Below are 26,007 nucleotides of genomic sequence, written 5' to 3' on the forward strand. Positions count from 1 at the left end.
CTTCTCTTTTTTAGTAAATGTATACAGGAGAAGGGGTTACTAGCCCATTGCTCCCGGCATTTTAGTCGCCTCATACGACACGCATGGCTTACGGAGGAAAGATTCTTTTCCACTTCCCCATGGACAATAGAAGAAATAAAAAAGAACAAGAGCTATTTAGAATAAGGAGAAAAACCTAGATGTATGTATATATATATATGCATGTGCGTGTCTGTGAAGTGTGACCAAAGTGTAAATAGGAGTAGCAAGATATCCCTGTTATCTAGCGTGTTTATGAGACAGAAAAAGAAAACCAGCAATCCTACCATCATGCAAAAACAGTTACAGATTTTTGTTTCACAGTCATCTGGCAGGACGGTAGTACTTCCCTGGGTGGTTGCTGTCTACCAACCTACTACCTACATATATATATATATATATATATATATATATATATATATATATATATATATATATATATATATATATATATATATATATATATATATATATATATTATAAGATGAAATATATAAGTCATAATGGAGTAAATACATAACTATTATTCATGACAATAATCTCCTTTTGAGTATATACGAAGTATACAACCCGATTTTCAGGAGATATGGGTCCTCGAGCCCGTGAATAAAAAGGGGGCGAACATGGTGTAGAAGTAGCCTCATCCACCTTCACCTTAATTTTCAGCAAGTCTGCACACACCCTATGCAAGTTGTAAACACAGGCAGCAGATGGCAGAAAGTTTGGCCGAGTTCGGGGTAACCCTTCTCTAGAAACTCATCTCTTCGCAACTGAATATTGCGGCCAAAGTTGGCTATTCATCTGACGGCTCAAGTTCTGGTCTGCTGCGAGAAACGCGACTCAGGATATTGTTAATGGTGAGACAAGGCAAATCCGTCACCCTCCCTCAGAAAAGTTACTCAACCAAGGTCTGATGAAATGAGTAGAGGTTTCTCACACCTTCAGGAAGGTCACCTGAAGGAGGCGTTGACAAAATGACCAGACTTGTCTCACCTTCAGGGAGGTCATCCGAGAGAGGCACTGAAGGGACACCCAGACTTGCTCAACACCTTCAAGAATTTTCATGGCTGTTACGAGGCCGATTACATATGATCACGTTCAAAATGCAATGCAATAGAATCTAAAAGTTAAATGTACGAGAAAAAACAGTACACCATGAAATAAATAACAACAGTAATGTAGTCTCTATTGACCGAGCGTGCGTACAAGCACATACCCACACACACAGTTAAGAGGTGGGGCCAGGAGCCGTGACTCGACCCCTGCAACCACAACTAGGTGAGTACACACACACACACACACACACACACACACACACACACATATACACACATATACAGGAAATGAGAATACTAGACACGCACTACAACCTGAAGAATGCATTATGGCAGTCTACCTACACGGAGGAAGATCTGAGTGTAGGCACGATACCGAGGATATCACTTAAAATATTTAAAAAACCTATAATTTCAACGGCATAAGCAGAATTATCTAACCTAAACAGCCATTTCACGAAATCTGGCAAATAATACTTTAGAACGATACACTGTATAGAGCTTACGTTAGCCTAATCTTAAAGCACACAGCGTCAGCACGGAGCCCAGGCATATTATCCTAACGGGTTTGCGAGGAACGTTCCGAGGGACATAGAGAAACTTATACATATATAAAACTTTGACTTTGTCAATGGTCCAAGTCGGACCGAAACGTCGTCGTAAGCTTCTCTCTTTTATGTGCGGGTTATTTGTGTATCGTTCCAGTCACGGTATTGTGCCTTTTTGTTATTTATAAAACGGGTGGACCGGTAAGCCAGCGGAAGGCCTCAGCCAGATGACCAAAAAGTCTACCTGCGGGTCATCATACGACTACGACCGACATCAGCGTTTCCTGACGAATCTTGCCTAACACAGCAGACAAATGCGCCGGTGAGCCACAATTAGGACATCGGTTTTTTTCAACTCATGGTAGATGGTTGCTATATCTAAAAAAAACAAAAGTCAAGAATATATACAAAACCCCGGCTGGAACAACTAGCAAAAAAAAAAAAAAAAAAAAAAAAAAACGTCCTTCCCCACACTCCCAGTCACGCAAGGCAAAAACCTATAGGAGAGAGACAACAAAAATTCCTTTCAGAGTAAAACATTAAGGTTGTGACAAGTAAGCTCGTTAGAGAGTCTGCAGCTGTAGCTCTAAAATAATAGTCATGTGAAGCTCTTGAATAACACTAATCCACCTCGCATTTATTTTAATTATCGTCAAGAAGTTTATATGAATAGCTAGGAGAGAGAGAGAGAGAGAGAGAGAGAGAGCTAGAGCCAGAGTGAAAAACAGTAATATTCCGAGCACTTTCGTGATTTATCATATTATCAAGGAACAGTAAAAGATAACACGACAAAAAACTTACGAAAGTGAGATATGACCTCACATGTGACCTCACTTGTGACCCTACTCAGTGAGAGGTGGGAATTCCTTTAAACTGTTGTGAAGTTATTAGTCAGGTCACACTTCAGGTTAAACTTAAAAGTGACATGTCAGGCAGAGAGGAATTTTGTCAACATAGCTTATAATCCTCACAAATTCTCTTTCTGTAAATATATATATATATATATATATATATATATATATATATATATATATATATATATATATATATATATATATATATATATATATATACATTATTATTAACACACTGGCCGATTCCCACCGAGGCAGGGTGGCCCGAAAAAGAAAAACTTTCACCATCATTCACTCCATCACTGTCTTGCCAGAAGGGTGCTTTACACTACAGTTTTTTAAACTGCAACATTAACACCCCTCCTTCAGAGTGCAGGCACTGTACTTCCCATCTCCAGGACTCAAGTCCGGCCTGCCGGTTTCCCTGAATCCCTTCATAAATGTTACTTTGCTCACACTCCAACAGCACGTCAAGTATTAAAAACCATTTGTCTCCATTCACTCCTATCAAACACGCTCACGCATGCCCGCTGGAAGTCCAAGCCCCTCGCACACAAAACCTCCTTTACCCCCTCCCTCCAACCTTTCCTAGGCCGACCCCTACCCCGCCTTCCTTCCATTACTATATATATATATATATATATATATATATATATATATATATATATATATATATATATATATATATATATATATGTCGTGCCGAATATGTAAAACTGGTCAATTAGCAAGAACTCATTTAAAATTAAGTCCTTTCTAAAATTTTCTCTTATACGTTTAAAGATATATTTTTTCATTAATGTTGATGTAAAAATTTTTAATTTTGCACCAAAGGGAACTTAGAAAACTTACCTAACCTTATTATAACAAGCGCAATTTATTTTAGCCTAACCCAAATAAATATATTTTAGATTTGTTTACAATAATTTAATACTAAACAAACACAGTGAAATATATTTTTTTCGTTAGGTTCAGAATGATTTTGGCGAAATTATTACATACACAAATTTTCACTTGTCCTATATGGCAAGATGACAGTTGCTATTTAAGCCAAGATCGCAAGTTCTGCCTATTCGGCACGACATACATATATATATTGTGAGTGTGTGTGTGTGTGTGTTTGTGTGTGTGTGTGTGTGTGTGTGTGTGTGTGTGTGTGTGTGTGTGTGTGTGTGTGTGTGTGTTTGTGTGTGTGTGCGTGCGTGCGTACGTGTGTACGTGTGCATAACTAATCACTGAGCACAACAAATTTGCTTTGCACAACTTTATTTACCCCAAGGCAATTTAACACCCAATTAACCCACACCAGACACAACATCAACATCCTCCTCTCAGATTTCAAAAATGATGATAAAAAACGTACTATCGCAACACTAATTAATGAAGGCAGCATCAAACACAAGCTCAAACACGCTGAATAACTACCAATAATTCTCCCACCTCCTCCTCTCTTACCTCATAACTTGGGCAGTTAGGCAGAGGAAAAAATACAGCTTTTCCTTACATGGGTTAGCGTTCGAGTGCATCTCAACGGAGGCTGTGGCGGTAGGAGAGGGATGAGAAGGAATAAGGGCAAAATAAGTTCGTGGATGGGGGATGGAAGAAGTGTGAAGGAAGGGGAAAGAAGTTGACGGAGAATAGAGAAAAAGTTGGCTTGTAAGTAGAGTTAGAAAGGTGAATGAAGAGATGCTGGAGTCAAAGATGGATATAGATAATAAACAACCTTATAAGGGTGTTGTATTACAGTAATGTGGATTGAGGCAGAAAGCGTCTGTTGGGAAAGTGAGATTATGGAATCTGAGGTGGGAAATGTATTAATGGATTATGGTATAAGTGTGATGCAGGCACAGTCACAGTGATGAGAGCAACGCTTACTGTCAAGAAGTTGCATCATCGTCTTCAGATTTTTGTTTCTTAAACTCAATGAGAAAAAGTGAAATTTACAGAACACGGGGACCGATACGTGATTCAGCTTTCTATACTTTTGAAAGTTGTATTTGATCACAATATACAATACACAGCCACACGAAAAATACAATACAAGAGTAAAGTCCCATCAGTTCTGGAACTATTATATACGTACATCATATCAAGTTTAAAAATTTATTATTTAATAAAAATATAATAAGAAAAATACGAAAGTGTCTTACCTAAAATATCACTGAGCTCTTTATGGACACCTCGGTGATTAAAGAGCCCGTGCCTTAACTTCTAAGGTATAATAGTAGAATACAAGGCGCAGTCAAGAATGTACGGCACAAGCTCCACCGAAAAAAGGGAAATTGTAAACAAACAACTGTCTGTGGATGAAGTATGTTGTATCTTCAGTCTAGTGAGAATTGTATCATAGTGAGGATTCCTGTACAAAGAGGTAGACCAGATGCGCACGTCCTGCCGAACCCTGATCCTATGTAAGGCCCATCAGGACTGTCAGTTTCCTATTACATAGTTCTGTACTCGGCATTGTGAGGGTAAAAGTTTTATGTAGAGTAAGCTCTGTACAGAAGCAGCAGCTTTAGCCTTCGAATTTATACATGGGACCCTGACGTGCCTCAGGCATCATCAGAGCTCCATCTACTTGTTCCGGCGTTACAACAGTCTTGGGAAAACGTTAAACCCGTAAGGGTTATACAACGACTGGGAAATTGAAGGTAATGAGGTTTCATTCGAGAAGGGAAGTGTAGCTATAATTTCTCTGCATCAAGGCTATTTTCATGAAGAACCTTTAACCTGAAGTGCAAACAACCCCCTTCCATCCTCCTCAGTTTTCTGTTTACCATTGGCAGAAGTGCGTTCTGAGAGTCATAATATACAATGAACAAGGACTCACTTTTACCAGCGATCAGGACTGGAACATTGAATACATGGATCTTGATCAAATACTGCATTAAATACAGATGATTATGCATCTAGTGCAGCACTAACACATTTATTATGGAAATGTTCCGGTCTCTGGGATCTTTGTTAGTTCAGATGGATTAACAAAGGTCTCGGTGAACCGAAAGTTACCATGATAAATGGCCTAGTACTGCGCTTTGTCTTTTTTTTAACAGAGGACTTTTATTGGTAGCTGGGCATGGATCCCCAGAGTCTATCACAGCAAATCCCCACACCCCAAAAGTCGTCCTAAAGTGAACACCTTAATCCTCAACTCATGAACCGAATCATGCACGGAGAAATGAATGAAGATCATTGCCGACTCCAATCTGCTAGGAAACTTCTCCACTGCCTACACAGTGATCTCGGGAAGCATCCGTGAAGAAAAACCAACTTCCTCCAGGCTTCAATCAGGAGAGCAGATCCCATCTGTGCATGTAAGGTCCTGGGGGTTTACCACCCTAAAATTCCCAAGGCCTAGCTACGTAAGATAATGCAAGAAGCACTGCCATATTCTGGACAAATATCACAAGCCCAGCTCATTTCGGCATCCAATCAGTTATTTTCTGAAATATTCCTCTTCCTTCCGATGATTGAAGAGGCGCATTTTCACCCGTTGCACTTTTCACCAGTGGTCCTATCAAAGTGCACCTCTTCCACCAGCTGGTCTTCATTTCATCTGATATCTTAGATAAAAAGCAATCCAGCACGTGAGAACCGCAGAGCCGACAAATTTAAACATAGAACTGTCCATAAATAATGAAGAAATATTATCGTATGCTTTTGGATACATCCTTCGTAGATGCTAAAACCATCTCTAAAGTATTAAGGAATGTTTAATCCCAAGCATGAATGATCGAAAAAAACTAGTGCATGACAAAAGCAACTAAACATGTAAGAAGTTCACACAATGTGTTATCATTATGTGTTTACATCTCCGGCAATGTTAAAAGCAATAGTTCTTATAATAATAGCTTACTGAAGAAAAAAAAACACGTCGTGGAGCACACTTGTAATGGGACGACGTGTCGCTTTGTGTGTAGGCCTCTGTCAAGTCGTGATAAAGCTCTACTCAGAGCGAAACGTTACTCCACCAGAAGAAAGTTACGCGAAGTGTTTCCTTTCTTCTCACTTCGTAAGGGTGTGTAAAATTAATCTCACGTACATGTAAGCAAGACAAGAAATAAACATGCATTCAAACACGCAAAGACAACAATGAAGAATTTTCGTAATTTCATCCACCTACAATTCTGCTCCAGCAAATGACAGGTTCATAGCCGTAATAAGTCTAATATTAACACACGTACGCCACCCATTCAAACACAAACTCCCATAAACAAATCCCTCTTTTTTAAATTTTTTCTTTGGCCACCACCCAACATCCACCGTTGTCTTATTGCGCTAAAAACACCTTACCTTTTGACCTTCCTCTCAACGCTCTCGACTTCCAAAATTCAGGTGGACGTCTTGCAGTCAGTTTCCTCTCAGCAAAACACGAAGTTATCGGAGTTTGTCGCCTGGCTCACCATAACTCTCGTGGTCCAGTAAAACAGTGTTCAAGCACCTTGGGGAATGGAGATCGAACACGGTCCCACCATAACTCCGACCTTCTTGCAAAACACAGTTACAGAGCCTCTGTGAAAAGGAAAAAGCTATGGTGACCCACCATAACTATAGTGTTCCTGGAAAGCTCTGTCCCAGCGTCTCTGAGGATGATACAGGGTCCGTAACTCAGTTAATATAACACCGCAAGGGTTGGGCAGGGGCCTACCCTTACTCTGGTAATCTTGCAAAACACTGCGCCAGTGCTGCTAAAATGGGACAGGCACCACCATACCTCTGGTGGTCCTGCAAAACACTACGCCAGCGCTACAAAGCTGAAACAAGGACCACCATAATTCTGGTGATCCTGCAAAACACTATGCCAGCGCCTCGTGGATGAGGAAAGTCAATAAATTTTGTGATTTTTGTTGTTAACATGATGAAACACAGCCCTGGAGCGTGTTAACCTTAGTGTGTTGTCTCCACCTTCCTTCTTTTACATCTCTCCTCCTTCCCTTCTTTCTGCCTCAAATTCTCCTTCACTCCCATCCCCTTCACTCCATTTTCTCTTGTTTTCCTTCTCTCACCTCCTTCCTTATTTCGTTTCCGATTATCTTCCTAGCTTGTCTCCCTCTGTCTATCGCCTTCTCTCCTACTCAGTATATATTCAGCATATCCCTTCCTCCTCCCGTCTCCCTTCCTCCCCCCTTCTCCCTACCTCCTCCCGTCTCCCTTCCTACTCCCGTCTCCCTTCCTCCTCCCGTCTCCCTCCTCCCGTCTCCCTCCTCCCGTCTCCCTTCCCATCTAGATTGTTTTCAAGATGCACCAACCCCAAGTACTACCTATCCAGTTTAAAACCTTGATTAACGTGCTTGACACTTGACACTCGCCCGAAGTGGACCTCCACCAATACCTCGTGGTGAGGACATCCACCATTACATCGTGGTGAGGACCTCCACCAATACCTCGTGGTGAGGACCTCCGCCAATACCTCGTGGTGAGGACATCCACCATTACCTCGTGGTGAGGACCTCCACCACTACCTCGTGGTGAGGACCTCCACCACTACCTCGTGGTGAGGACCTCCACCACTACCTCGTGGTGAGGACCTCCACCACTACCTCGTGGTAAGGACCTCGACCACTACCTCGTGGTGAGGACCTCCACCATTACCTCGTGGTAAGGATCTCCACCACTACCTCGTGGTGAGGACCTCGACCACTACCTCGTGGAGAGGACCTCCATCACTACCTCGTGGTGAGGACCTCCACCACTACCTCGTGGTGAGGACCTCCACCACTACCTCGTGGTGAGGACCTCCACCACTACCTCGTGGTGAGGACCTCCACCACTACCTCGTGGTGAGGACCTCCACCACTACCTCGTGGTGAGGACCTCCACCACTACCTCGTGGTGAGGACCTCCACCACTTTCTTACCACCTTGAGAATGGAAAAATCTTTCCTATATTGTTAGCTTCCATTTATAACCTCTCGCTCTTGTACGTCTCATTAAAAAAATTTTTTTTTGTTTGTTTTCTGGCTAATCCCTTAATTATTTCGAACTCTGTTATCATGTTTTCTGTACTATTCTCTTGCCAGGGGATCATAAGGGTAGGGATTTGAGTGGACTTGTACATGGGTTAATGGGTTGGGCAAAACTCTTTGTTAGTGTGTTTGGGTTTGAGAAGGACCTGCCTAGTATAGGCCAGTAGGCATGCTGCAGTGTTCCTCCTTTCTTATATTATTATATTAATTTAGCCGCTCATAATTTAATCTCTTCCTTAACTAATATTTACAGGTCCTTGAACTATATCATACTCTGAAGATACCGTTTTTTAGTGAGGAAGTTTCTGATGACCGTCCTAAGATTAACTTGCCTTGTACATGTAGCCGGTGGCTAGCAGTTTGTGTGTTCATTTGGTGATATGTTCGGTGTGATGTTCACGATATGATCCATATCGCACTTTTTTTTTTTCTAGTTATTTCCCTCTCATTAGGTAAATTGTATCAGATCTTCGACCAACCACTACCATCAGTTTGAACCACATTTATTATATATTAAACCACACCTGCCGCCTCTCCAAGTCTTATCATAGCCTGTCTCTATCTTCTGTTTTTATTTCACGTCATAAGCAAACAACGATACACAGGATTTGCTCTCCGCTGGCGGGTCGTTTAAATAACTTAAGAATAGCTACGATCCTCGAGCCCATCTTTGGATATTCCCAATTGACATTCTCCCCAATTTTGATGCCTCTTTCCTAAGTGTCATTCTGTTTTACGTTCGCCATATATTCGTTGACCTATTTCAGCCTTTTCCATCTTGCCCTTTGCCTAATGTTTCAATCTCTGGATCAGCCTCAGGCGTGGTAGTGTGTCAGATGCCTTCCTGCGGCCCACGAAGGATAAGTTGACCCATTCTTATGCTCCTTGTCGAATACTTCAGTCGAATACTTTCTGTATTCGACTGAAGAAGCCTACTGTGTAGGCGAAACGTTTCGGAATAAAGTTGCCTAACTGTTGCCTATGTGTCTTACCTACCAACCTGTCGGTATTGTATACCATTTTGATGTTCATCTTCAATGTTTGTTATAATAATAGTAATTAATGTTAAGCACTACCCATGTGGATTATTCAGTGCAAAATGAGGTGGAGGCTTGATCCTCCGTCTGCTGAGTGCGAGACATACGCACATCCTATTTGTACCCATCAATATAGAATTCTGATAGACTGGTGGAATTGGATTTTCCTTTCCGATCTTTGGTTTTCTGTAATAAGTTGCTCTTTTGCAGGAGCCCCGTGATCCTCCTCCCTATTATCATTTCTAATACTATGAAGACATATAGGTTTGATATAGAGCAGAAGTTAAATATCCCATGTTTATTTTCTCACCTATATATAGTAACCATATTTCGAGTTATCCAACTGTCTAATACTTGCCTTGTTGAATAGTATCTAGCAACTTGTTGCATATGTATTTTTGAGGGATCACTCTCAGTGCTCTGGCATCTAATCGTATTGTCATTCCCGAAAGTTATTTTGCCATCTATTTCTCACTGCAGCTTCTTCATTTGCTTCCTTCACATCTCGATGCTATCTATTGTCCTTATCAAATTCTAGTACTTATAATGTCATCTCAGTGCATCTTTGGATCATCTGTTCAGCTTTTCACAAACCTCTCTATCATCATTATTTACTCCGTTACTTGCTGCACGTTTAGCCCGTCGGAAATGAGGTCCCACTGACTCTGCTGCTGTATACGGTCTTTTTCAAAACGTGCAGCGTCTCTCGTAGGTTGGTGGTGACAATATCCCCCTGTCATTTCTAAATAATTATTTCTGGTACTGGTTTGATGGAATACTATAACTATTGTTTATTCTTAAGCAATTAGGGAATAGTTTCGATTTCGATCTTCTTTTTAACGTTGACAGACTGTTGTTCAGCCTCGCTTAACAAAGCGTGATTATACTGTATCTCTTTTGCTTATTTTTCCACTGTTATCTGTAATTTCAATTAAATCCCGGAATGTCTGTGTTTCTGACACTTCCTCTGTCCCTGTGTCTCTGTCTCTGTATTGGTCTGTCTCTGTCTGTGTCTGTCTGTCTGTCTGTCTCTCTCTGTCTCTCTCTTTACATTTTACCTGATTTGTTTCACTTTCTTTGCTTAATCACATACTACGTAATCTTTACATAATTTTATCGTCAGTAAATTATATTAGCCTTCATAATGAGAAATAAACCGAAGCTCATATAATCTGGTCTCGTCAGAGAAGATACAAATCTGTTCCACATTTCACACGCAAACGATGCACAGGTCACTCACAATTGACTCACAGGTCACTCACAATTGACTCACAAGTCACTCACAATTGACTCACAGGTGAAGTACGGGTGTTATACCGGCGACTTCATCCATGAGAGGAAACAAACTGGTCACCCCATAAACCTGTATCTATTCTCCAATCCGTGATGCCCTTGAATTTTATATTGGGATAACAAGATTCTGTCTAACAATCCTGTGTATCATAGTGTAATACAGAGTAAGTTGTATTAGTCAGTGATAATAGTTAATAAAAGGCACAAATTACAGAATAAGCTTTTTTATATCGCTACTTTACACTATGTAAAACTTGATAAAATCATGATGAATCTCTACAGAGTGAAATCTTGTGAAGCTAGTTCTGTAACCTGTACGTCATCCGGATAACGTACAGATTACCCTATCGTGTCAGAGGAGTTTCCAGCCTGTAAGCTGAACGTTTTTTTTCACTTCATACAAAATTCAGATTTTTATATATGCTGAGTTGTCTGTTGAGCACTGTAGCATTTCCATCAGGTACGTAAGACAGGTGAAAAAGAGAAATTCATATCTGACATGCTTTATTCTCCGGCTTGACTGGAGATCTAGGTCAGGGTTCTGACTCTAAATATATTTCAATAAACGCCAAGGTATTTTTCCCTGAAATACGTTTATGCTCAGTTAAACTGAAACCATTAATACCCTTTGTAATCATTGTAATCATTACTTCCTGTTTATATCTTTAGATACTAGATGCTATTTTAGTTATCATTTGTGCACGTAACTGAAGGATATCTTTCCCTCTATTTTGTTTCATTTGTGACCTAATGTTGTTTCTAGAGGTCTAATTTGTATCATATACTTGTAGAAATAAAGATTATTATTATTATTATTATTATTATTATTATTATTATTATTATTATTATTGTTATTATTATTATTTAATCAAGTATTTCCACTTATTTTTATCACTTGTGTTTAGTTACACAGTCAGGTCTTTCAATTTAAGTGGAGCACAAGCCTTCCCCGCACCCATTAACAAAGGCTGCCTGTCATCATAAGTTCTAGAGTTTTAAATAACGTAAAACAATTATACTTTTACAGTCACGAGGAGCCGGGAGTTTTATTCGTGAAGTGAATAAATTAATTTAACATACGAGTAATATTTTACTTATAAAACTAAATTTTTTACTAAGGTTAGTAATACCTGTCTTAACCTAGTCATGTTTCTACATAATTTAATACAATTATGTACCTACGTGAAACGCTTTGGAAGTGTTAAAATATTACTAAATCTGTTAGATTGTACTGTCTCGACATTAAGAAATATGTAACTCATGCACCTGAACACAGGCTTCCTACTTCAAAATGCTTACCTATACGCATGACAGCCCGTAGCTCTCCCCCAGGGTACACTGCCCCCACAGAGCCTCTGACCCGTTGGTCTTACCCCAGGGTACCATGCCCACACACATCCTCCGACCAACCCATTTCTTTGGCCCTCTCCCTAGGCCCCCACCACCCTAAATCGGGCCACCCACCAGCTCCGCCAAGATTTCTCACTCGAATGGTCTTTTTAGAAGTTTTCTCTCTGGGTAATGGCCGGTGCTCGAACTTCAAGCTTGCTAGCATCACGTGGCCTTTAATTTAGCAATTACTTGTGTAGAATCACATTTATTACAGAATAGAGTACTAACACTTTCCCTTAGTATTATCGTATTAATGAATTTGTGTTTTTTTTATTAAAAATAATGAATTGTGTCAATGTACAATATGTAACGTATACAAAATTAGTTTCTGTTAAATTTATTAGACAAAATTACAAGACACATGGCCCAAAATCACAATACCATCGAATCTATGACAGGCTTTAAGTGAACTAATGAACGATGTTTTGTATTTATCAGCACGAGTAAAGCCAGCAATCGTTTTTCCGTGACCTGTCATGTGGCCATCGGCTGCCCAACCCTCACCTGTCCTCAGACAGTCTTGCTGCTCCCACGTTAAAAGTCAAACAACGCCGACAACCCATTTTCTTAAATACACAAATAACCCGCACATAAGAGAAAGAAACTTATAACGACGTTTTGGTCTCGCTTGGTCCAAGTAGGACCGAAACGTCGGCTTAAGTTTCCTTCTCCTGTGTGCAGGTTATTTGTGTTTTGTTCCAGTCACGGTATTGTGCCTTTTCGTTCTTCATTCTTCGTTCATCATTCTCTGTGGATTGATCACGTACTGTTTGCGAAAAAAATGATCGATTAACTTCATCTAGGTTAGGTTAAACTTAGTAAGGTTAGATTTGTTCTCTGTTAATAAATATTAACCATGTGTAACATAATATGTGAGCAATACATGAAATATACGACAAAAGCTATAAAATCTTTTAACGTGAACAGAAAATGGACATTCGTCGGACGCAGTAGAAAGATCTGTCAAATAATCACTGTCCAAGACTAATTTATCAGTCACCCATTTAACTGTCTTAACAACAGTGAAATATTGATGTTATTAAGAGGATGGGTTTCCACTGACCGGGTTATCTTTTGATAGAGACCCGTGTCAGAAATTTTATCTGACGAAAAAATTCAGATCTATGGTGAGATCTTCCAGACTCAGAGGATATTAAATCATTTTGTTGCTTACTGGTTTCTTATGCGCCACCTGTTTTGTTTCTCATGCCGGTGTGTTTTTACGAAGGAATGCTTGCTGAACACTAGTTTACCAAGTCAGTTTTAGGTGGAACTGCATAGCGGATGTTGAAATCAAGCTCTTGGCCGACGTGTTCCGTGACTTTCATATCTACTTTTAAACCTGCGTATATATATATATATATATATATATATATATATATATATATATATATATATATATATATATATATATATATATATATATATAATTTAACAGATAGTTTTCTAACATTTCTCACCTTATTGTGCATTGCTATATTTTGTTCTCCGTTCTAAGGCTGAGGAAGTCAGATCCCGCTGTAATTGTACCTTGATTTCTACGCCCTCGCCAATTCTCATGACTTACATTTGTTGGGACTGAATTAAAGTAACCGATCAAGCTCGTCATGCAGCTGGTGACGGTCTTTGTGTCTGAATACTTAATTTCTGTAGTTGGTAAACATTGACACAGCTCTTAAACCTTCAGGGATGTCAACTGACTGGAAGGCCGACGACATGTATGGGTAATAAAATACTTAAAAGCAAAAGCAAGCCTTTATAAGACAATGTTTCTCTCAAGGAAAGCTTTACCTAATCATACCATATACTAACTTAATGAAGCTCTCCTTTAACGTTATTAAATACCTAACAGGGTATGTTATGGTCACATCTTATGGAAATCGGTCTACATGTCGTTTTAAAATCATTACCAAGATCTTCTCACTTGAAAATATAATGAACTAAATATGCTTAATAAAAAAAGTTTATGCTTTGAAGAAAAATAATCCTTTTAGCAGTATTTCATGCGCTAGTCCAATATGGAAGTAAAAAAAAAATGATTTCTGCAGTCTGGTGTCATGTTAATCTCCAGTCAGCCTGTCAAAGTTGAGAAATGTAGACATTCTCGGGTTAACAGATACCTGGTCACTTGTATCTGTAACCTTCGCTGCTTTAACCACGTTCGCTACCTAGTGTCTACCCAGAGGGAGTTCCAAGGTCAACGGGCCTGCGGCCGGTCTATGACCAGGCTTCACGGTGAATCAGGGCCTAGTCATCCAGGCTGTTACTGCCGGCCGGAAGCAATCCACACAAACTTTTCGATACGAAGTTGGTGCCAGACATTGTCTAATTTAGTACGTGTTCGTCAGACATACATTTGCATGCATTTTGGCTAGATATTCGTGCATACGCATGTTACTCAACCATACGTGTATATACACGTTGCTCGGATATACGTGCATATACATGCGAAATATGACTTTATCAAGTTACATATGACTTTACTAACTTTGGATGGTACTGCGATGCACCAGTCGGGTCTGGATGATGCTGGAGCTCCAGAAGGAAGGTCTGGACGCTCCTACGGCTTAATTAGCTGCGCCTGAGAACCCTGCGATTCCATTAACCACGGGTGAACTTCCAATACTCTCTCCATATACTAATCCTTACCAATGTAAAGTCATTTCCACAATGAGAGTTTGACGTCTGCTGTTATTGTCCATTACACAGATAAACATAAACAACCCACACACTTGTAATTAATGTACTGATATGAAGCTATATCGTAATCTAGCCTGGCCAAAGCGGACGTGCTATTAAGCAAATGATGGAAATTTAATTAATTCATTACAATTCCAATTACCTAAAACTAACACACAATTTCGGAATAAAATTATTCATGGGATCTCATACAATTTTACAAGGGTGTTGGTGGAAATATTTTTTTACCCCGGAGATGTAATTAATTTGATGTTTTTTTTTTCAATTTTTAAATTGCATGTGAACACGAATTTAAAAATTGGTAGAGTATATAGGTCTAAACGACGCACTGCCGACATCAGTGAATAAAAGACAGGTATTGCATGGCAAGTTTGTATTGGAACAACGTTTCACCCTGTTGAAAAGCTCTTTTTTTTTCCAGTCATGACAATGCAGGTCTACATAGAGCGAAACGTTTTAACGATAAAAGCTTGTTCCCCAAAGTTCGTTTTTTTTTCATCACAGAAATATGCTATTATTAAATAATGTACTGAAGATAACAGAACCTTATGTGGAGAAACACATCCTATCGAATATATTTGGAAATAAATGGTATAAAATACCGACACAATGGAAATATAAGCAGTATAATGTGATCATTTATTGACAGCGTTTCGCCCACACAGTGGGCTTTATTAAGTCACAGCCAGATCTGTTTGTGACTTGATAAAGCCCACTGTGTGGGCGAAACGTTGTCAATAAAGGATCACATTATACGTCTTAAGTGTTTATATTTCCATCTAAAATATTTATCTAAAAATATAAATGCAGTTTATATTTGGTATACATAGAGTAGTAATAGCAATAGCCAGGTAAACAGTAACTAGCACCATTTTGCCAAACAAGAGTGAAACCGCACTCTATGGAATGTCTTGCACTCTAACGTTTGCTTACATTCACTATACATCTAGGTTTATTTCCCTGCCAAAGCCATATAGTTTTCATCCTTATAACAATTTCCTTCCAGCGTGTAGGATGGTCTTAGAAGAGGCCGCCTGGCCGAGGATTCCCGAAGTACGAATTAGATACCAGAGAAGGTTTGATCTTATTAAATAGAAAACCAATACTTAAAATATTTCATGGCGAACTATAGTATTGTAGTGTATGTATATGTGTGTGTGTGTGTGTGTGTGTGTGTGTGTGTGTGTGTGTGTGTGTTTAGACACTCCCAGTGACACGTGTACGTACAGATGATGGATAACACCCGCACTTTTTTGATGGAATGTTGATTAAATAGTTTGCCCGGATGAGTGTGTTTGCTTACTTCCCAGCGAGAGTGTACAAGTTATCTGATATTATTATTGTGGGGTATGACCACAACCCCCCATCCATTACACCACAGCCAATACCATTCTTTCCATTATCACTACACCCCTTCCATTACAACCATACCCCTTCCATTCTCACCAAACCTCTTTCATTACCACCAACCCCATTACCACCTCACCCTTTCCATTACAACCACACCCCTACCATTACCACCACACCCCCTTCCATTACCACCACACCCATTACCACTACACTCCTTCTATTACCACAACTCCCCTTCAATTACCACCACACCCCTTCCATTACCACCCCACCCATTACCACCACACCCCTTCCATTATCACCACACCCCTTCCATTACCACCACACCCCTTCCATTATCACCACACCCCTTCCATTACCACCACACCCCTTCCATTATCACCACACCCCTTCCATTACCACCACACCCCTTCCATTACCACCACACTCCTTCCATTAACACCACACCCCTTCCATTACCACCACACCCCTTCCATTACCACCACACCCCTTCCATTACCACCACACCCCTTCCATTATCACCACACCCCTTCCATTACCACCACACCCCTTCCATTATCACCACACCCCTTCCATTATCACCACACCCCTTCCATTACCACCACACCCCTTCCATTATCACCACACCCATTAAGACCAGCAATAACCTCACCTCCAGCTTCACAAACCTCGCTCTAGGCCAACATTTTCCTTTTTGAGTTGTTTACCTTCTCGAGCCTCGAGGGAAAATCTTATTTGGCTTTCTTAGTTCTTTGTGTTGTCGCACCACTCGAATCATTATTTTCACGTAAAAATTGCAACCCTCGTCAGTCTCAGATGTTAAATGTACACGAGTTCGCGGCGTTCGCGGTGTTCGCGAGAGCATCCGTGAGCGCCATTAGTACTATGTAATATGTGGACAACTTATCCTCATAGGTAAGATACATGTACAACAGGTAGGTATCTTTATTACGAAACGTTTCGCCTACATAGTAGGCTTCTTCAGTCGAACTCGGAGGAGGCAGCAGAAGCAGCAGAGATGTAAAGACAATGTAACCAGTTCATTTCCCTTGAAGACGTAGGTTTGAGGTGGTCAGTCCCTCAGCCTGGAGAAGAATTCTGTCTCATAGTCTGGAACTGTGTATACCTAACTGTTGTACACGTGTCTTACTTATTAACTTGTCGGTATTGTATACCAATATTTTATCCTTATTTTGCTACGTTAATATTCTTAATAAGTTCATTATATTTATTCCTTAATGCTTATAGCAGTTCTTCAAATACTGTTTCAAGCTAGGTTAAGTTCTGCTAGATTACATTACAATATAAAATACATATTTAACCACAAGAAAGAGCATAATAATGGAGGAACATTGCAGTAGGCCTACCGGCCCATAATAGGTCTTTCTCAAACCCACTAACCAAAATATTAGCCTAAACCATTCTCAAGGCTACCAGAGGAATAAGCTTTGATAATCTTACTAGCTCATGTTGTGTAATTTCCTCTTAAATCCAACCAGTGTCACTCGTGTATTTATTCAACCTATATTTGAAGCTAATTAAGGGTTTAACTTCACTAACTCTACTAGGTGGTGTGTTCCACTCAGTGGTTACTCTTTCTCCAACCATTATCCTTCCTTAACCTAAACTTATCCAATCTGAATCTATTACTTTGAGTTCTTCCTTGGAGAAATATCTTCAGAATCTTATTCATATATGCTTTATGCCTATCTTCAACATGTATAGTTCAGTCAAGTCTCCCCTCATTCTGCATCTAAGAAAATGAAGGCTGAGTTCTCAATCTGTCTTCGTGTGAAAGATTTCTTATGCAGTGGATTAATTATGTCATTCTTCTCTGTATATTCTCTAATGAAATTATATCCATTCTGTACTATGGAGACCAGAGCATAATCTAAACGAGGCCTTACTAATGAGATATATATCTGTGGTATAACCTCTGTATTCCTATTGATATAAATCCCAGAAATCTGTTTGTCTTATTACGTACCTTCAGGCACTGCTATCTTAGCTTCAGGTTGCGACTTACAATAGCCCTCAAAGCCTTTTCACATTCTGTATGATCAAGTTCTATATTGTTTTAATATAAATGCGCCTGGATTATTGACATACCCGAGCTTTAGAACTAAATAATCCTGAAGTACAGTAGCATCTCCCTCTGAGTATTATAATTATTCTTCCTATTTTTGTGTCATCAGCGAATTCGCTCATATTACTTGTTATTCCCTCGTCAAGGTCATTAATGTAAATTATGAACAATGAGCCTTAGAAGAGCGTCACTTGTGAATGGTCCTCACTCTGATTTCACTTCATTAATACAGACTCTCTGCTTCCTGTTTGTCAACCATACCTTGATCCATGACAGGACCTTTTTCCCAGTACCATGAGCTGCCACTTAAAGTTCCTTCGAGCGGTACTCTTTCAAAGGCCCCACTGAAAATTAAATAAACAATATCGTATTCCTTATCATGATCAACCGCTTCAAATGCTTTATTTAAGACAGTAAATCAGTTAGGGAGTGCGCAGCGTGAATTCATATTGAGTATAATGAATCTAATTATGTTTATCAAGATGGCTTCTTATAACATCGGCTATAATTGGCCAGTAATTTGCCCACAATTATTGTTTAAGAAACCACTTCTGTCCAAGTACTGTACAACTCCCCATGCATTTCACTGACATGCCTGTTATGCTTGCCAGTGAGACTAGTGAGTAGTTCAACGCTACTTGTGTGTGTCCTTTCAGATCTCTGACTACTCTCCTGTGTCCATTACCTTTTTTTGGAGATCTTGTATAGTTTTTCGGTCAGTTGTTGCTTTTGTTCTCCCTTTCTCTCTCTCTTGTAGAATCCATAATGACACTATCATGTTCCATCTTCCTTGATATAGCGATTTAGCCTGTTCCATCACAACTTTGTTAACCTCTTCCACTGTTGTTTGTGTTATGTCCAGTACCTGTCTATACTGGACATATACTAAGCTCTCTGGTATTGCACCTGTTTCTACCGAGGAGCCCAATATAAATCGTTTGTTCAAAACTTTGCAGAATTCCTTGTCTGTCGTGACATCTTCCTTTCTTATTCAATTAAATTACCTGGCCTTTCAGTCACATTAGAAGGCTCTAAATATTATTCTCATTCTTGCATATCCGTTTCGTTTAATCTTCTAAATTCTCTGTTCTCGGTTGTCCTTTTCATTCGTTAGTCTTTCCAAGCTCTGTTTTTTCCCTCTCCATTTCTGTTTGAACCAAGAGTTCTCTTTGTTTTACTCTTCCATTTCTTCTGGGCATGAAGTTCTCCTCTGCTTCCCGGTACTTTCAAGCTGCGTGAGAGAGAGAGAAAGAGAGAGAAGAGAGAGAGAGAGAGAGAGAGAGAGAGAGAGAGAGAGAGAGAGAGAGAGAGAGAGAGAGAGAGAGAGAGAGAGAGAGAGAGAGAGAGTTATGGAAACAGCGTGTGTTAGGAAGAACCGAGGGATAATAAAAACACATGAAGAGACACAAAGCGAGACAAACATAAGGGAGAGGCAAGAGATGTAGAGGAATAAGAAATGTAAGAGGATGTGACAATTATTTGTGTTTAAAAATTAAATCATCAGTGTTGCGTTGCTGTTGCAGCCGTGTCAACAAACCTCTGTCTCCATTACAACGCGTAAATGTTGTCACATTAAAACAAACATGGACAACAGGAACAAACTAAGCAGTTATCCAGACAAAATTCTGCTTTTTTTTATGCGGAATAGCTAAACCTTTATGGGTCATGCAGTGCCTTGAGAATGGGAGATAATCATGTTTGATCAAGAAAAAGGAAGGGTTGTTCCAGTTCCTTGAACCAAGAGCTCTTCGTCAGCATCGATTCGCCCTTTTCACAGAGAAAACATTTGACACGAAACTGCATAGTGTAAACAATATCAACAACCATAACTTTTAGTAAGCTGGAATGATTGCAGGACTTTTCACTCGTGTCGGGGTGGAAACGGATATGAATCCAGTGGCTCAACTGGTAGCGCTCTCACTTCACACGCTGAGGGTCCATGGTGAGATCCCCGACAAGGGCGAAAAAGTCGGAGATGTTTCCTTACATCCGTTGCTCCTTACCTAGAAGTAAATAGGTACCTGGGTATTAGCCGACTGTTGTGGGTCGCATCCCAGAGGCTATTACTATATACTTTAGATATGGGCTAGGCTTTGAAGCGAACTAAGGTAGGATAACAGATTTTTGCCTGTAAATTCAACTGTGTAGAATGATAGGACTATAAACATCACTAAAATCAACAAAAAACAAAAAAGATAAGATGGCTGAAGAAGAATCAGATGCAAAACTAATAAAAAAGAATAAGAACAACGGAGGACTAAAACGGTTTTTCTTCTTTGCATTATTCTGATATTTCTTATTTTTTAAACATAATTTCATATTTCGATAATTATGATATTACATTTAAAAATCAAAATGAATAATGCAAAAAGAGGCAAAAATCCTGTTACAGTGATCAAACAAGAAGTCAATCTCAGCAACTTCAAAAGTCAGAAGAAGTATATTGCCTGTTTACATCTCCGTAATCGGGAAATTAATACGTACTTGTAAAGTTTCACCGCCACCGTCATTATCAACAATCAATTATATCCGGGAAAATTGCAGGTGAAATATTAAGACTTCATAGGAAAATATTTGTCTTATATCTAGGGAAAAGTGAGCTGAGAGTGAGCTAAAATAACACTACAGCGTTCTACTAATTACACAAGCAAAGTTGGTTATGTGTGTGATAATATATATATATATATATATATATATATATATATATATATATATATATATATATATATATATATATATATATATATATATATATATATATATATATAAAATGTCGTGCAGAATAGGCAGAACTTGCGATCTTGGCAAAAAATCATTCTGAACCTAACGAAAAAAATATATTTCACTGTGTTTGTTTAGTATTAAATTACTGTAAACAAATCTAAAATACATTTAGTTGGGTTTGGCTAAAATAAATTGCTCTTGTTATAATAAGGTTAGGTAAGTTTTCTAAGATTCTTTTGGTGCAAAATTAAAAATTTTTACATTAACATTAATGAAAAAATATATCTTTAAACGTATAAGAGAAAATTTTAGAAAGGACTTAATTTTAAATGAGTTCTTGCTAATTTACCACTTTTACATATTCCGATATATATATATATATATATATATATATATATATATATATATATATATATATATATATATATATATATATATATATATATATATATATATATATATATATAAACCATTAGAGGCGTTTATCTTCATAATAAATGTAGAACACTTACAAATAACCCGCAATTAGGATACCGGAACGTCGTCATAAGTTGAAGTTTCCTAAGCCTGTCCCATTAGTCCTGGTCAAAAATTCCACCAGACTTTCCTCCTGACAGCCGGCCTTACACTTACAGATATCATTCGATAACTGGGGTGAATGAATGACAGTATTTTGTAATATTTGGTAATATTACTTTCTGTTCACAGATTAAATAATTAGTAATAAGAATAATAACAGAAATAATAATGACATTCAAAGAAGAGCCTGTTACGGTATACTTCATTCTAGCACTGATATGTGTATTTATCAGTCTCTCTAGCCATATAACAACGTTGAAATCCCTGTACACGATGTACGTAAGACTGACTCTGGAAAACGCAGCACTTGCAGGGGGTCATCATATTTTAATCCTTACTGGTTTAGCGCTTGGTTGTGATTATAACAATAATCATATCTCTTTCCAATCTCCAAGTTTTGCATCAGAGCTGATCCCAAAACTTCGAGAGGTGAAATACCAAAATGGAAAGCTGGATTTTGCATAAATGGAAGACCTGACAACCAGAGGAAAGAATGATCCTAAACTATAAGAAAAAGATGATATGCAGCGACTACAAAATATGGAAGTAAATATAAAGAGAGGACACAACGGGAAACTAGAAATTGAAGTGAGCAGATGGTGTAAGGGCAGTGAACCAGTGGAATATATTTGGAAGGGATGCAGTTGAGTACAACTCAGTACGGGGATTTAATATTTGGTATAACCTTCCACAGGGATCGAGAGTAAGATACCACTTAACATCAGTGTATGAGGCGAGGCTCAAGCATTTGGTTCAACCTCCAAACAAACACACACACACACGATACGATAAAGCTCTTGGAGCAAGGAGAGAGTGGACCTGCAACCACAAATAGGTGAGGACAAATAGGTGAGTGTACACACACACACACACACACACACACACACACACACTCAACTAGCAACAAGACATCGGCATATGGCTGCAAGGAACTTCGAGAAGTCTTCGATAATAAAACTGCTAGAATGGTCGGTTAATTGCATGATTATTAGCGTTCACTTCTAACAATCGAACATACTGAATACAGGTGCAGGAAAAACAGGGCAGGAAACAATACACTACTTGTTCGGGAAACAATTAGATGAATCGGAGCAAAAAAAAACAGGATGCACACATCCCGGCAGCATTATCAAGGAAGCTAACGTCCCCTTCATTAATCTAAACAAGGAATAATTCAAGACGATGAAAGACAGGAGCTACAAGAATAGCTGCAAGGCTATTCTTTGTCCCTTATTCTGATTCTCGGATCAGAGGAGAGAATAATTGGAGATATGGACACGGAGGTACGAGAAAGTCAGGGGAATAGACAGCGTGAACACTCTAGCATAGTTGAGGTCAGAACGTAGAGAAGCAGATGGAAGTTAAACACAAATAAAACAAGAACACCATAATGCACCATTTTAGTGTCAGGGAAGATAAGTAATGAAACACATTAGGGAACCACGTAGTGAAGACAGACTTTTACATGTGATTTCAACCCAAAGGGTTTTATAACTGCATGCGACTGAAAAGTGACGGAGCCCAGGAGCTGAATTTCAACTCGTCCTCTTTAACTCAAATAGATCAATACACAGTATGCTCGCACTGCTTTACAACAGAACTAGCTTTTGGTACATCAAACTCAACTGGAAACACAATACACAGAGTTCTACCTTGGAATATTCAGTCCGTATTAGAGTAAGATTAAGTGAGGTTAATATGTACTAGTTACGAGGGGACCAACACCGGTATTATGGGCCGACATCAACAACAGTGAGGTGGAACGGTGGTATTACCAAAATACTTGTCATCGTTGAGAGAGAGAGAGAGAGAGAGCGTTTTCTTGTTGTTTTCATGTAGTTAATATAATCTTTGTCAATTTGTCATTCAAAAACACCATTTAAATAGCGTACATTAAGTCTAACTGTAAACGCCGCTTTAATCGTTAGTGGGATGTGAATAACAGCTGGGGTGAGCCGATGGACGGCGACTACACAACTATTGTGAATGATAATGCATTAAATAAATGCCAGTCAGTAAGATCACAAGCAAATCGTATTTTAGGACCTTTATGTTTTACCCTGAAGAAACATTCAAATATTTATTCCATGTCCTGATTCGCGTTATTAAGAATGCGGAACATGATTCCAAACGTTAATGAGATTCTGGGAGGTTGTAAGCCTTTCGTGTTCATCGGAAGAAGTAATCAAGCCAGGGTACAGCACTGGCGGCCTCAGATACCTCACTGGAGGAGTAAACAAGTCTAACCAAAAGTATAATAAGGATGATTGTATGTTGCATTACATTTGCATTGTATTTCATGAAACGCTAAGGCTAGTTTGGATTTTTTATGTAGTGGTGAAGTCGCATCACAATGCATCCAGCAACATCCCACTAGTGAATGCCAATGGTTAAATGTATCGAGGGAGAGATTGTGGATGGGTGGGTGTGTGTATGGGTGAAGGGGGATTATGTGAGGTGAGAATGAAGGGGTGAGTGCAGGTGTGAGTGAAGGTGAGCGGTGGTGAGCATGAGAGTGAGGGGGCTGTATGGAGGTCGGGCTGGTGTAGGGAGGAGAGTGAGGGGGCTGTGAGTAGGCGAGTGTTGGGCTGTGTGCAGGCGAATGTGGTGGCTGTGTACTGGTTAGCTAGTGTGGTGGTTGCGTTCAGGTGAGTGTGGGTGTGTGTGCAGGTGAGTGTGTGTGTGTGTGCAAGTGAGTGTGGTGGGTGTGTGCGCAGTTGAGTGTGAGTGTGTGCAGGTGAGTGTGGTGGCTGTGTGTAGGTGAGTGTGAGGGTATGTGCAGGTGAGTGTGGTGGCTGTGTGTAGGTGAGTGTGGGGGTATGTGCAGGTGAGTGTGGGTGTGTGTGCAGGTGAGTGTGGGTGTGTGCAGGTGAGTGTTATGGCTGTGTGTAGGTGAGTGTGGGGGTATGTGCAGGTGAGTGTGGTGGCTGTGTGTAGGTGAGTGTGGGAGTATGTGCAGGTGAGTGTGGTGGCTGTGTGTAGGTGAGTGTGGGGGTATGTGCAGGTGAGTGTGGGTGTGTGTGCAGGTGAGTGTGGGTGTGTGTGCAGGTGAGTGTGGTGGCTGTGTGTAGGTGACTGTGGGGGTGTGTGCAGGTGAGTGTGGGGGGCTGTGTGCAGACGAATGTGGTGGCTGTGTGTAGGTGAGCGTGGGGGTATGTGCAGGTGAGTGTGGGTGTGTGTGCAGGTGAGTGTGGGTGTGTGTGCAGGTGAGTGTGGGTGAGTGTGGTGGCTGTGTGCAGGTGAGTGTGGTGGCTGTGTGTAGGTGAGTGTCTGGGTATGTGCAGGTGAGTGTGGGTGTATGTGCAGGTGAGTGTGGGTGTGTGTGCAGGTGAGTGTGGGTGTGTATAGGTGAGTGTGGTGGATGTGTGTAGGTGAGTGTGGTGGATGTGTGTAGGTGAGTGTGGTGGTGTGTGCAGGTGAGTGTGGGGGCTGTGTGCAGACGAATGTGGTGGCTGTGTGTAGGTGAGCGTGGGGGTATGTGCAGGTGAGTGTGGGTGTGTGTGCAGGTGAGTGTGGGTGTGTGTGCAGGTGAGTGTGGGTGTGTGCAGGTGAGTGTCGTGGATGTGTGTAGGTGAGTGTGGGGGTGTGTGCAGGTGAGTGAGGGGGCTGTGTGCAGACGAATGTGGTGGCTGTGTGTAGGTGAGCGTGGGGGTATGTGCAGGTGAGTGTGGGTGTGTGTGCAGGTGAGTGTGGGTGTGTGTGCAGGTGAGTGTGGGTGAGTGTGCAGGTGAGTGTGGGTGTGTGCAGGTGAGTGTGGTGGCTGTGTGTAGGTGAGTGTGGGGGTGTGTGCAGGTGAGTGTGGGGGGTTGTGTGCAGACGAATGTTGTGGCTGTGTGTAGGTGAGTGTGGGGGTATGTGCAGGTGAGTGTGGGTGTGTGTGCAGGTGAGTGTGGGTGTGTGTGCAGGTGAGTGTGGGTGTGTGTAGGTGAGTGTGGTGGATGTGTGTAGGTGAGTGTGGGGGTGTGTGCAGGTGAGTGTGGGGGCTGTGTGCAGACGAATGTGGTGGCTGTGTGTAAGTGAGCGTGGGGGTATGTGCAGGTGAGTGTGGGTGTGTGTGCAGGTGAATGTGGGTGTGTGTGCAGGTGAGTGTGGGTGTGTGCAGGTGAGTGTGGTGGCTGTGTGTAGGTGAGTGTGGGTGTGTGTGTGCAGGTGAGTGTGGGGGGCTGTGTGCAGAAGAATGTTGTGGCTGTGTGTAGGTGAGTGTGGGGGTATGTGCAGGTGAGTGTGGGTGTGTGTGCAGGTGAGTGTCGGTGTGTGTGCAGGTGATTGTGGGTGTGTGCAGGTGAGTGTGGTGGCTGTGTGTAGGTGAGTGTGGGGGTGTGTGCAGGTGAGTGTGGGGGGCTGTGTGCAGACGAATGTGGTGGCTGTGTGTAGGTGAGCGTGGGGCTATGTGCAGGTGAGTGTGG

The sequence above is a fragment of the Cherax quadricarinatus genome, chromosome 56, assembly GCF_038502225.1.
Source record: "Cherax quadricarinatus isolate ZL_2023a chromosome 56, ASM3850222v1, whole genome shotgun sequence".
Lineage (NCBI taxonomy): Eukaryota > Metazoa > Arthropoda > Malacostraca > Decapoda > Parastacidae > Cherax > Cherax quadricarinatus.